The sequence below is a fragment of the Phlebotomus papatasi genome, chromosome 1, assembly GCF_024763615.1.
Source record: "Phlebotomus papatasi isolate M1 chromosome 1, Ppap_2.1, whole genome shotgun sequence".
Taxonomy (NCBI): domain Eukaryota; kingdom Metazoa; phylum Arthropoda; class Insecta; order Diptera; family Psychodidae; genus Phlebotomus; species Phlebotomus papatasi.
The window spans coordinates 87,633,521-87,644,349 of record NC_077222.1 but is presented as its reverse complement, the minus strand read 5'-3'; the positions used below and the strand labels follow the sequence as shown (position 1 = coordinate 87,644,349).

At 34.4% G+C, this 10,829-nt stretch overlaps 1 protein-coding gene across 2 annotated transcripts in view; it reads right to left on the bottom strand.

The window, feature by feature from the left end:
• Window positions 1–1,078, bottom strand: part of LOC129797953 (zwei Ig domain protein zig-8-like) — a 163,621-nt gene extending 162,543 nt beyond the window's left edge. Inside the window, exon 1 of one of the 2 annotated variants that reach the window (XM_055840849.1) lies at window positions 425–1,078. The gene's annotated coding sequence lies outside the window, so the exon portion shown is untranslated. The remainder of the gene's footprint in view (window positions 1–424) is intronic. The other variant, XM_055840848.1, reaches the window with a different exon arrangement.
• Between the last annotated feature and the right edge of the window lie 9,751 nt (window positions 1,079–10,829).

The following is a 10,829-nucleotide window of genomic DNA, read 5'->3' as shown; positions in this document are numbered from 1 at the left end:
GCTTGAGACATTTTCTCTCAATGCCAGGGATATTTGTCTCTCAAATTGGCAAAATTAGTCAATGTGTTGCGGCAATTGTTCCTCAATTTCGTATCCTTCGGGAATGTGAGAGACTTTTCGTGTATGAGGAAAATTGCTCGTTATTTCTCACGCGTCACGCGCCGTGGAAAATTAATTGTGACGATTGTTCCATGAAATGGGGAAAATGCCTCTGACACTGAAAAGCGTATTGCAGTCTTCTTTTTTTTCAGAGGAAGGGAAATATTCTAGCTTTTCCCAGTGAATGAGAAAGTCACAAATATAGGAAGTTCTATAGGATGTGATGGACTTTTCTGTGGTGGCGGAAAACGGAGGGAAATCGCACTGAAATAGCTGTGGTCTCATTCACAGAAATATGCTTTAATTAAATTTCCATGTAAATTACCCAGAAATAATGTCCTTAATGCTCCTCTATTTCCAACAAAATCACAATGGAACGCACGGTTTGAAGCATTTTTCGAGGAAGCATAGCCACGAAAAAACAGCACTGGACTCTATATTTTTTGTCCAGATGGTTAAAACAAAAACCCAGAAGAAAAAAACTGGATCAATTCTGGAGAGTAAATGATAGCACGAGTTAGTGATGTGATTTGCATGAAATAACTATATTTTCGTAGTTACACCACACTGGACAAACATTCCTAGTTAGAACTTGGGTCATTTTCACGTGAACAGAAAAAAAAATCCTCACAAAAGCACCACACTATACTCATTTAATATTTAACCAACGGTCAAATGCACTCAATCACTGGCGAATGTTTGTAACTTTTCACATGAAAGCTTCAAACCTAACCGAATACTTTTTTTCCCCAAGGCGCGAGTACAGAAGGTGAGTCTGGGGGAAATCGGTACCGCATGGACCTTTCAACGACTTGATGAAATTATTGGCACTGAATGTGTCTTTTTTATTTGTCCAACTTGGAACCCTTCCACGACAAGGTGTCCTGTGTATCAAATCCCTCAGAGATCGCGATTTCTGCGCTGTGGTGAACCCTTTAAGGACCACGCGAGTGAATCCATTCACAGTTGGATGGCAACTAAACGAGGACATCCCGATTCACCACGACATCCCCCGGTACCGGTTAGAATCATCATCATCATCATTGAAGTTTTGGTCGTCCAAACAGGGAAACACCCGGCATGAACTTTCCCCAGCGCCTGCGTCAACATCTACCCCGCTTTTCCGATTCGACTTTCCCCTGATATCCTTCAACTGTGTCAACTTCATTTTCAACTCTCAAAGGCACCAAAAATTCCTTCAGGCATTGGGTCAGGTCAGGACTAACTCTTCCCATTGCTTTTCGAAGGAATTGCATGATTAATTTTCCAGCATTGTCCATGCAGACTGTGTCTCTCTCGTAGAATGCCCCCAATACCCAATTGATGAGAACATTTGTCATGACACAACAAGATTTTCCTGCCAACCGCACAAGAGAATATTTCCTGCACATGCTATTGTTTCCTCAAGAAGAATACCAATGCATCCGGTTAGGGAGGGGGTGGACCAAGTAGACCGGAAAGCCATATATTCTCACCGAGAGAAAATGGGTAAAGGAGTGATAGATCATTAAATTCCCTACTCCACAATATATGACCCCTGTCCGATTTCTTTTCGGTTTTCGATGGGGAGATAGGGAGCAGCTGAGGAGCGAGTGTGTGAAACTACGGAGTCAATTTTGTTGATTTAGCACTTGCCTTATTAGGAGCTTTTTTCGGGCTTCTTCCACCAACTTCCTGTGCCAGGATGTTGATATGGGGAACATGTGGTGACTTAGTGCTGTTTACACATGAAGTGTGAGCTGTTGGAAAAAACGTAGTTCCTACGTTCTTATAAAACTACGGGTCGGTTTGGAATAATGAGTTTATAAACTAAACCAAGGAACACTTTTAGGAAGAAAGAGGAGAAAAAACGTGCTGAAAATCCGAAAACGATATTAGCTTTGATAACAAATTTTTTAATTGATTTTTTTAGTTTATAGAACAGTTTATAGAAAGTGTAAAGATATAGCCTTATAAAACAGTAATATAAGATTAACACGGAACTTAAGATTATAGAATGCCCAAGAACTTACTGAATGAGAAACCGTATAGGGTAGCCTTTCAGGTTTCGCACAAAATCTGCCTTCTATATTCCTTTACGAAATCTGACCCATATATGCCTGAAAAAATTAGATCAGATTCATTGGCAAGAATCATTCTTCACAGTGCGTATGAAGCCTGAAAGCCTTTTCCTATAAGTCACAGATTAGAGGTTTAACTCAGTTTTCAAAAGTCTCGAAATCCTTAAAATTAAGCATTTTAGCTTCCAATAGTAGTTTTGTCAAATTAAAAAAATAAACTGTCTAATGAGGAATTAAAAATTTAAGCCATATGGCTATTACTTTAGTCTGTATACCGTATTAGGTATTTGTTCATAAGAAAATGTTACAAGTCCTAAAGGAATTAATTAATAAATTATTATATATAAATATTAAAATTTCAAAACGATTTAAATTAAAGAAAAGCTACTCAGCAAAAGGCGCAGAACGATTTATCCCTACTAAACACCATTAACCAATTTCTTTTTATTTTTATGTTTATTTTATATTAGCATATATTTATATTAGCAAAAATGTTGTTTTATTTAAAAATGTGTTTTAGTATAATAAATAGAAAAATACATTAAAAAATGGATTTTATGTTGATCAAAAAGAGTTTGGTCCTAACCTAAATCTAATTGAAGTAGTTATACTTCTAAGTTCAAAGTTCGAAGTTTAAATTAAATTTTCAAAATGTAATCTCCAATTTCGATAAATGTGATACTACTAGGAACTGTAAAGATGTCTTCAGACTAGAGGTTGAGCTCAGTTCCCGAAGGTCTCAAAATCATAAGTAAGTAATTTTATTGCTTTTTGAGAACTCTATAGGTCACTTATTTTTAATAACCTAATCCTAAGTTTTTTTTTTCTAAAAAATCGTGATTGATAAGAAATTAGTGCAGTTAAGCCACATGGCTAAGGGCTTTGACAGACCTAAGGATTAGCTTAGAGACGGCTTAGCGTATTATATTAGAAATAATGGTCAAACTACGTTTCCATCATTTCCCACTAAGTCGTCTCTCAGGTCGTAAGTATGTCTAGGGCATAAGTCTCAAGTCTTAAGCCCGTATAAGGTTTTTAACTTTTAAAAACATTTAATACATGTTTAATTAAATTCAATTATTTTTGATGAACTAAAAGCACTAGGGTGAGGTTCAAGGTGAGGTTTATAAATTTTCAAAAACATACGTAAATAAAAAAATGAAAAATTTGGTATGCACAAAAATCTTTATAATATTCAGCGACAGATAAAATCATCCAAAATATTTGGAAATATTTATACAGGTTTCAGATTAGAGGTTTAGCTACTTCCCGAAAGTTATTATACATATCTTGCCTAATATGAAATTAGATGAAATTATTTTAATGATCTGAAATCTGTATTAGAAGTAATTATAAAAAAAAAAATGAAAATTTTGAAAAAATAGTTTGAACTGAATTTTATTGTTATCTTCATTTTTGATTCAAGCTACCTTATGGTCATCGCCGTCTTAGCATTTATTTTTTCACAATTTTGATTGTGGCAATACATTTGATCTGTTCGGTCTTCTAAGAAATCTTCAATTTTTGTCTCAAAATGATTTCAATGAACCACAAAATTAAGAATATTTGATATGATAGAAATCAAGGGCCCAACAAGCCTTATAAAAAGTGGACCTATTTTTATGTTATTTCGGCGAATATTATAAAATATGTATTTTCAGATAGCTTATTTTAAAAAACAATATAAAAAATAGAATTATTTTAAAAAAAAATTTAAAAGTAACTCTCTTTTAATAAGCTAAATATTTTTGTTCAGTAAATTTACTGTTTATTCGGTGAATAATTCAAAATGGTCAATAAAAACTGAAAAACGAGTTCTGTAAGTCAAACTGTAAATCTAAAGATGGTTCATCACTTTTATTTATTTATTCTTCGCCAATAATAATTTATTATTTGATTGGTTAGGGTATATGTCCTAATTCAAAGTCATTTCCAGACGCTTTAACTTTGACAGAAGATTCAACACATTAAGTTTACTTTTTCTGAAGAAAATTACATAAATTTGCTCCTCAACTTTTCTGGAATGTCACTATTTAGTAAAAATTCTTTAAACATAATTTGAAAACTTCTTAAATACAAAAAAAAATACGCGGGCGTAAGATGCTTCTATTGAAAACAAATTAATCCAAATGGAGAAAAGGGAAATTTTCTAATTGGACACAAACAGTGTAAGTGGAATCGTGACGAAAGGCTTCCAAGACCTTGTTGAGTTGCTCTTGAGTGTAAGATTTGTTCTTATTCCTGGTATTTTCTCCTTTTCAATCTGAGACAATTAGAAAAACTCTAAAAAAAATCATATTTCTAGTGTTTCCCATTGAAGCATTTGCAGACACTTCAGAAAAACCCTCTTTGTTCACGAAATAGGTATAATTATTTCATTTGGAAACTTCACATAGGGGGAAGTGGGACACCTTTGAAATTGGGATTTTTCACCTAGTTTTAAATAAAATTGAGCCTTATCGTGATATAATATAGCTTCTCAATCTGTTTGTGCAGCTAAATTATATCACAATAAAGCACAATTTTATTTAAAAATAGGTGAAAAATTCCAATATCAAAGGTGCCCCAGTTTCAAAGGTGCCCCACTTCCCCCTACTGTTAACAATAAAGATTAACACTTAATTTCATATAACTTTGCCAGAAATATTACATAAATGTAAAAAAACGAATATAGAACAATCTATTGTATTTCTCATTAGAAAACATAGTTGATTGATGATAAATTCGATGGTGAAAAGGTACACTTTTAATTTTTATGAGAAATTCATAAATTAAATTTGTGAATATGAATGGGTTTTCGCTTTATTTAGAACAAACTTAACTGAATATTGAAACTGAGGTATATAAAATATATAAATAAAAATTCAATACTGTATTTATCATGGAAAAAACATGATGATTTCATTAGGAGTAGCTAAAAGTTTCCCTTTGGTGCAGGTTTTGAATTAGCTTAATTATCCCTATTATATAGTTTTAAAATTTTTCTCTAACTGTTCTGAATTCTTTTTGAATTCAAAGCATGCAAAATAATTGAATCATAAGATCTTATTTATTGCCATAATAGATCAGATTTTTTTTTAGATTATCTAGCTTAGGTACTTCCGAAGTAATTCCTAAAGTATTCATTCAGGGCACTCAATAGGTCAAGTGGTAAAGTACTCGCTCTATGATGCAAGTGTCCTGGGTTCGAATCCCTTTAGGTCACCAGGAATTTTCCTGGCGTTAAAGGTGTTCGGATTGCATCCAGTGAGCTGCACTGCACTTGATTCCACGGGCATGGGACTGACAATCCTATCCCTGTACAAGGAGAAAAAATAATAATAGATGTCCCGAACTCCCCGTGTGGGAAGGCCTAGTTCCTCTATGAAACGTTGTGCTACCATTATTATTATTTATTAATTCCGTCATTCATTTTAAACTGTTTGTGCCTATCTACGCCGATCTTCGGTTACTTCAGGAAGATGTTCACGGTCGATCCTAAAGCGCTCCAACGCAATATCCTGAATTTGCTTTATCCATCTTGTCCTAGGTATGCGCGGAGGTCGACGCGTCATCGCAATGGCTTGAATAGTTATTCTGGGAAATCTTTCTTATTCCTAAGGGCCTAAATAGATTCAGGCTGATCCTCGAGAATATTTAGCCTTTAAAATTTGGCAGTAAAGGATTAGGTAAAGGAAATTGAAGCAAAGGAATATTGAGCCCTCAATGTATGACGCAGTTTGTTATAAATCTTTACTCTCAAATTCTACAGGCTAAATAATCTTGAGGATCAGCCTGAGTCTGTAGGGCCCTAAGACGTGAAGATAAAATGTTCTACTAAAGAGAAGTTCCTCGATTGTCTTAGTGTTCAAGATCCTTTCTAAATATTCCAATACCTTTTAGGGCAAGTGTGCCAAATTTCGGCATATTTGCATGCAAGCGTTAAAGTCTAAAGGTTGAAATGTAATATTTTAAATTCAAATTGATTTTTTTAATTCTTTCTTCTTAAAGAGTGTTTCTTGGAACCTTGTAAAGAGTTTACCGTCTTTATTTACTCTAAAATCATTCTTAATACATTTTAAAATTAATAAAAAATAGACATAGCTTTGGTGCCCTATTTCGGCCACCTTCATTCTCATAGTTCCTTGCCCTTCGGGAATTCTTAAAATGTCTTTTTCTCGTCATCTCATTTGTCGAAGCTACATTTTTCGTTATACTTTTGCCTTGTATAATCTCTAGAGTACGTAAAATCTAAAAGTTCATGGAAATTCGAGGAACAAAAAAGGTGGCCGAAATTGCAAGCTGACCGGAATTTCGCACACTTACCCTATCTGAAGCGATTCTCTTGTGTAGACGTCTGTTCTTTCACCATGTTGTCTTGATAAAAAAATTATGTTTTTTGGCCTAGAGGTTTATCTCGACGCTTTGACGGAAAGATCTTCTGTGGTGGAGACCTAGGTCTTAAGCCAAGAGACGGCTTTACAAAATTATAATCAAAATAGATTAGATAACATTATCCCCTACGTTGCCCAGCGTCCTCCTTCGGCTTAAGCCCTAAGTCTACTACTACTGGGCTATAATAATTTATTTGTTATACTACCTATTTTACAGGATTGGCTTGAAAGGAAACATAAATAAGTGTTACTATACATCGTTTTTATTTAATTTGGGTTAAGCTTTGTTTATATTCTTTGAACTTCCTAAAATATTATGCACCTTTTTTGGCAAAAAAAAAAACATATAAAAGCGTTGCAAAATTTTAAAACTCAAGTCCCTAGAATATTTAACCACACCCCTCAAAATCTTAAAATAATAATACCCAACATTGCTTCAGTAAAGTCTACGTTAAGGGAATACTAAGACTTCCCCTCTTCATTGGCAAGGCACTTATAATACGGCAAATTATCCCTGAAAATTTTGCCTGAAACTTCAAACTTAGCTGCTTTTCGGGTGTAAAATCCCCGAAAAAGGAGCTTTTGTTTCCAGTATTTTCCCACGCAGAAATAAGCTCTCTATTCCGCTTATTATGTTCCCCGCGGATGGGAGAAAGTTGATTTAAAATTTTCGAGGTGAGAATGAAGGTAAAATAAATAATGAAATTTCCACCCCTTGAATTTATATATAGAAAAGAATATGTGAGACTTCACAGCCACATCTTGCTGAAAGCTCACAACTCTAACCTTAGATTCCACACACACGTTCAGTTCCCACAATTTGTCGAAGGGGATGAAAACGGGAAGGAAATTCCCTCAGACTCCGTATCTTTGTATATTTGTGCTCACAGAGATAGAGATAGATAGATAATCGATTTATTGGTATTTTATGGAATTCTTGAGTATATAGAGACGGGTGTGTTCGCACAATATGAGAGGATTTTCGCAATATCAAACTAAGAATAGACCCCATCCTCCTGCCTGGTGAAATCCGCAATGGAAAAGCCTCTAAAAGGGATGGGAAAAAGCAATACAGACAGGATGGAAATTGATGTAAGGCGGAATTGGGCAACTTTGCCTCAGCCTTGGATCCAAAACATCCAAAGCTCATAGAGCAAATGACTCTTGATCCCTTTATTGATTCGATGTGGTCAAGTCAGTGACTATTCGGTCTTGATGATGATTTCTTTCACTTATGCGCCAATTGCTGCTCGTATGTATAATTAATTTGTGGCCTTTTTATCCGGAACCCTTCCGGGGAATCCTCAGGGGCAGTATCATGTGAATAACCTTCCATTTAGGACGATTGTTTGCCTTACGGATCGAACAGGTTCAAGCGGTCTTATATAAGGGATGCTAACGTTAAGCATTACTGCCAAGAAAAACATTTCCGAAGCCCTCGAAAAGAGGATTTTTCTGCAACAAAACTTATTAAAGTGTTTATAAGAATTAATATCAATTTAAAGAAAATTAAATTGAATTCCTAGGGTGCAGCAGATTCATGCAACTCAATTAATTAGATTCTTAATAATGCCATTAAAAAAATTCCAATATTTATATCCTTTTTAATTCTTGAAATTTTCCAATTATATTAACAAGCTTGTAAAGAAATCTTCATGAGACTTTCCTGGAACTTTCAATTACTTCCCTATTACGTAGTTAATTGACTTCAAATGTTTAATGACACCTTCAGAAACAACAAGTGAGATCAAAGGGCTTTTGCGGTGTTTTGTCTGAATAATTTCCGCACCAATCACTCAGGAACGGGGGGATCAATGAAGGCAATTTAGTGGCATTTATCACGATGGAGACCGATAAGGTAGTATGTCCTGACCATTTAACCATTCTACTAAATATATCAGTCCATCAGTATGAGGCAACCATTGCTGAAGTGGCCAGAGAATATAGCCTCGGTTTATGAGAGCTGGAAACCTTTGTTCTACCTCTGCAATTATTTCCTTTTCACTCGATATCCCACTTCTTCAGAGGAAAAACTCTCATCATTTACTACTTTCTCTATTGTTCGCTTCACAGTTCTTGCAATATCTTGTGTATTCATAGCCATTACCAACACTTTAAGTTCTACGTCTAGATTTCACATCCTATCCCCTACATATTCACCCGTTGAGGCCATAGCTGGAAGATTGGTTAACAGTTTGGGAAGTGCTACAACTCTTACACTCTGGATATTGAGTAAGATCCTTCAGAAACGATTTGAATTATTCATCCAAAAGATGAATGAACTAGACAATAAGGTAGGGTTATGCCTTAACCGTTAATGAATGCAACTAGATTTTTATACGACTTTCCAGATGATTGTACTCGAGTATCCCCTTAATCTCAATCGAGAATACAAAGATGTTATGGTCCATGTCTCAGTAATTTGTTTAATTTATCACGTTGTAGTTTTCACTACGTTTCCAATCCTATCATATTACAGCATATGGATAATGGTACTGGGATTTTTAGTAATCTATGGGATAAATGGACCAATTGTAACAACAAACCACAAGTGCATCCTATTTATACGTGGTGTTGGAATGAGATTCAGCGCCCTAAACAAACACATTAAGTAAGACTAGGTCATAAGTTCAGTTATCCAGGATAGGTCAGTTCAATTCAAATATTTTCAGGACCAAACTTTTGGAAAAGAACCGAAACGAAAGAAAGATTTCGGATCCTGAGTTAATTGAGGACTTGATCAACATAGCTAGGTTCCACAGCGACTTAATGGACCGGATCACAGAGATCAATTTCACTTTTGGATTTCATATGCTATTAGAATTTTCTTCGCTCTTCTTTTACGAAGTTTTCAGCGGTTTTGCTATATATCGGACAATCGTGTATTTCGGAAGTCCTTGGACTTGTTACACTGTCAATAATGTAATTTGGGGCAATTTGCACTTCTGGACTCTAACTTACTTCATCAAGGTGTCTTACAATCTCAAGGAACGGGTAAGTCAGGCACAGAGAAACCTAAGTGCTGGACACATTTACGACTTAAGCCGACAGACGGCTTAACGTAATTATAATCAAAATAACGGTTAGACTACATGACCATTAATTTCCTACTAAGCCATCTCTCGGCTTAAGCCGTAAGTATGTCTAAGGCAGAGGTGTGCAAGAACCGTTTGAAAGCGAACAAATATCAAATAAAACTTGTACGTCAATGGTTAAAATCAGGGTTGTGCCTTTACATAGTAAAAAATATTTTTTTACATTTTACATGTAAAAAATATGTAAAATGTAAAAAAAGGAAGACTGAGCATTTTTGAATCTTTTAAACATTTCCTGTAAACAATATCAATATTGATATTCCTTACGAGGAATATCAAGAAAATATTCTTGGGAAACCCATGAACACAATTTTTGTTATGAATACACCTATTGATGTGAAGTAAGTCAATGATTTTGTACACATAAAACATACTCTCTGTGGTAAAATAACGTTGCTGTTTTCCAATTATTCGTTCTTCATCCAGAGATAGGTATTTCAGAATGTTGTCTGTATTAAATCTTCAACATGCTGATTTTTTTTACCTTTAACGTAACAGAACCAAAATTAATATTCTTAGTAAACATGTAAAACAATGAGAAATAAAAGTAAAATTTTTCCGAAAATTTGGAATTAGTATGACTTGATCAATCAATTTTTAAAATCTAAAAAAAATACTTTTTAATAATTTCTTATAAAACGGTTATTATTATATTCAAATCCGGCACAACTTACGCTTAAAATGACTTTCCGTGTATGTAATACACTCATAGCTTCAACACGAAAAGGTTAAAATTGCAAATAAAGGCCGCACAGTTTTAGCACACAACGGTTAAAATTGAATATAAAATCCTCACAGTTTTCGAACGAAACGTTTAGGAATTTAGATCGTTTTCACTCGGATTCTGTGCAGACATTATTAAAGATCGATATAATATTTTAATTTATGTGTGAATTTTTTGGTTAATACGTTAGTCTCATTTTAATAACGATGGTTTTTAGAATATTGTCACAGAAACATTCATTACCACAGAATCAGTGTTAGCAAGGAGACACTGATTCTCTTCATGAACATTGTTTTCTCGAATGTCATATCTTGGACAAGGTATATAGCAAAATCCCCCAAAACAAAATATCGCTATGAAGAGAGCAGGAAATAAATCTTAATGTCAATTATTTTTACAATTTTGATGATTAGCAGAAACCACAGAATTGGAGAACTCCCTGAGTATGTAAATATAGAAGTTAAAAAATTATTATTTG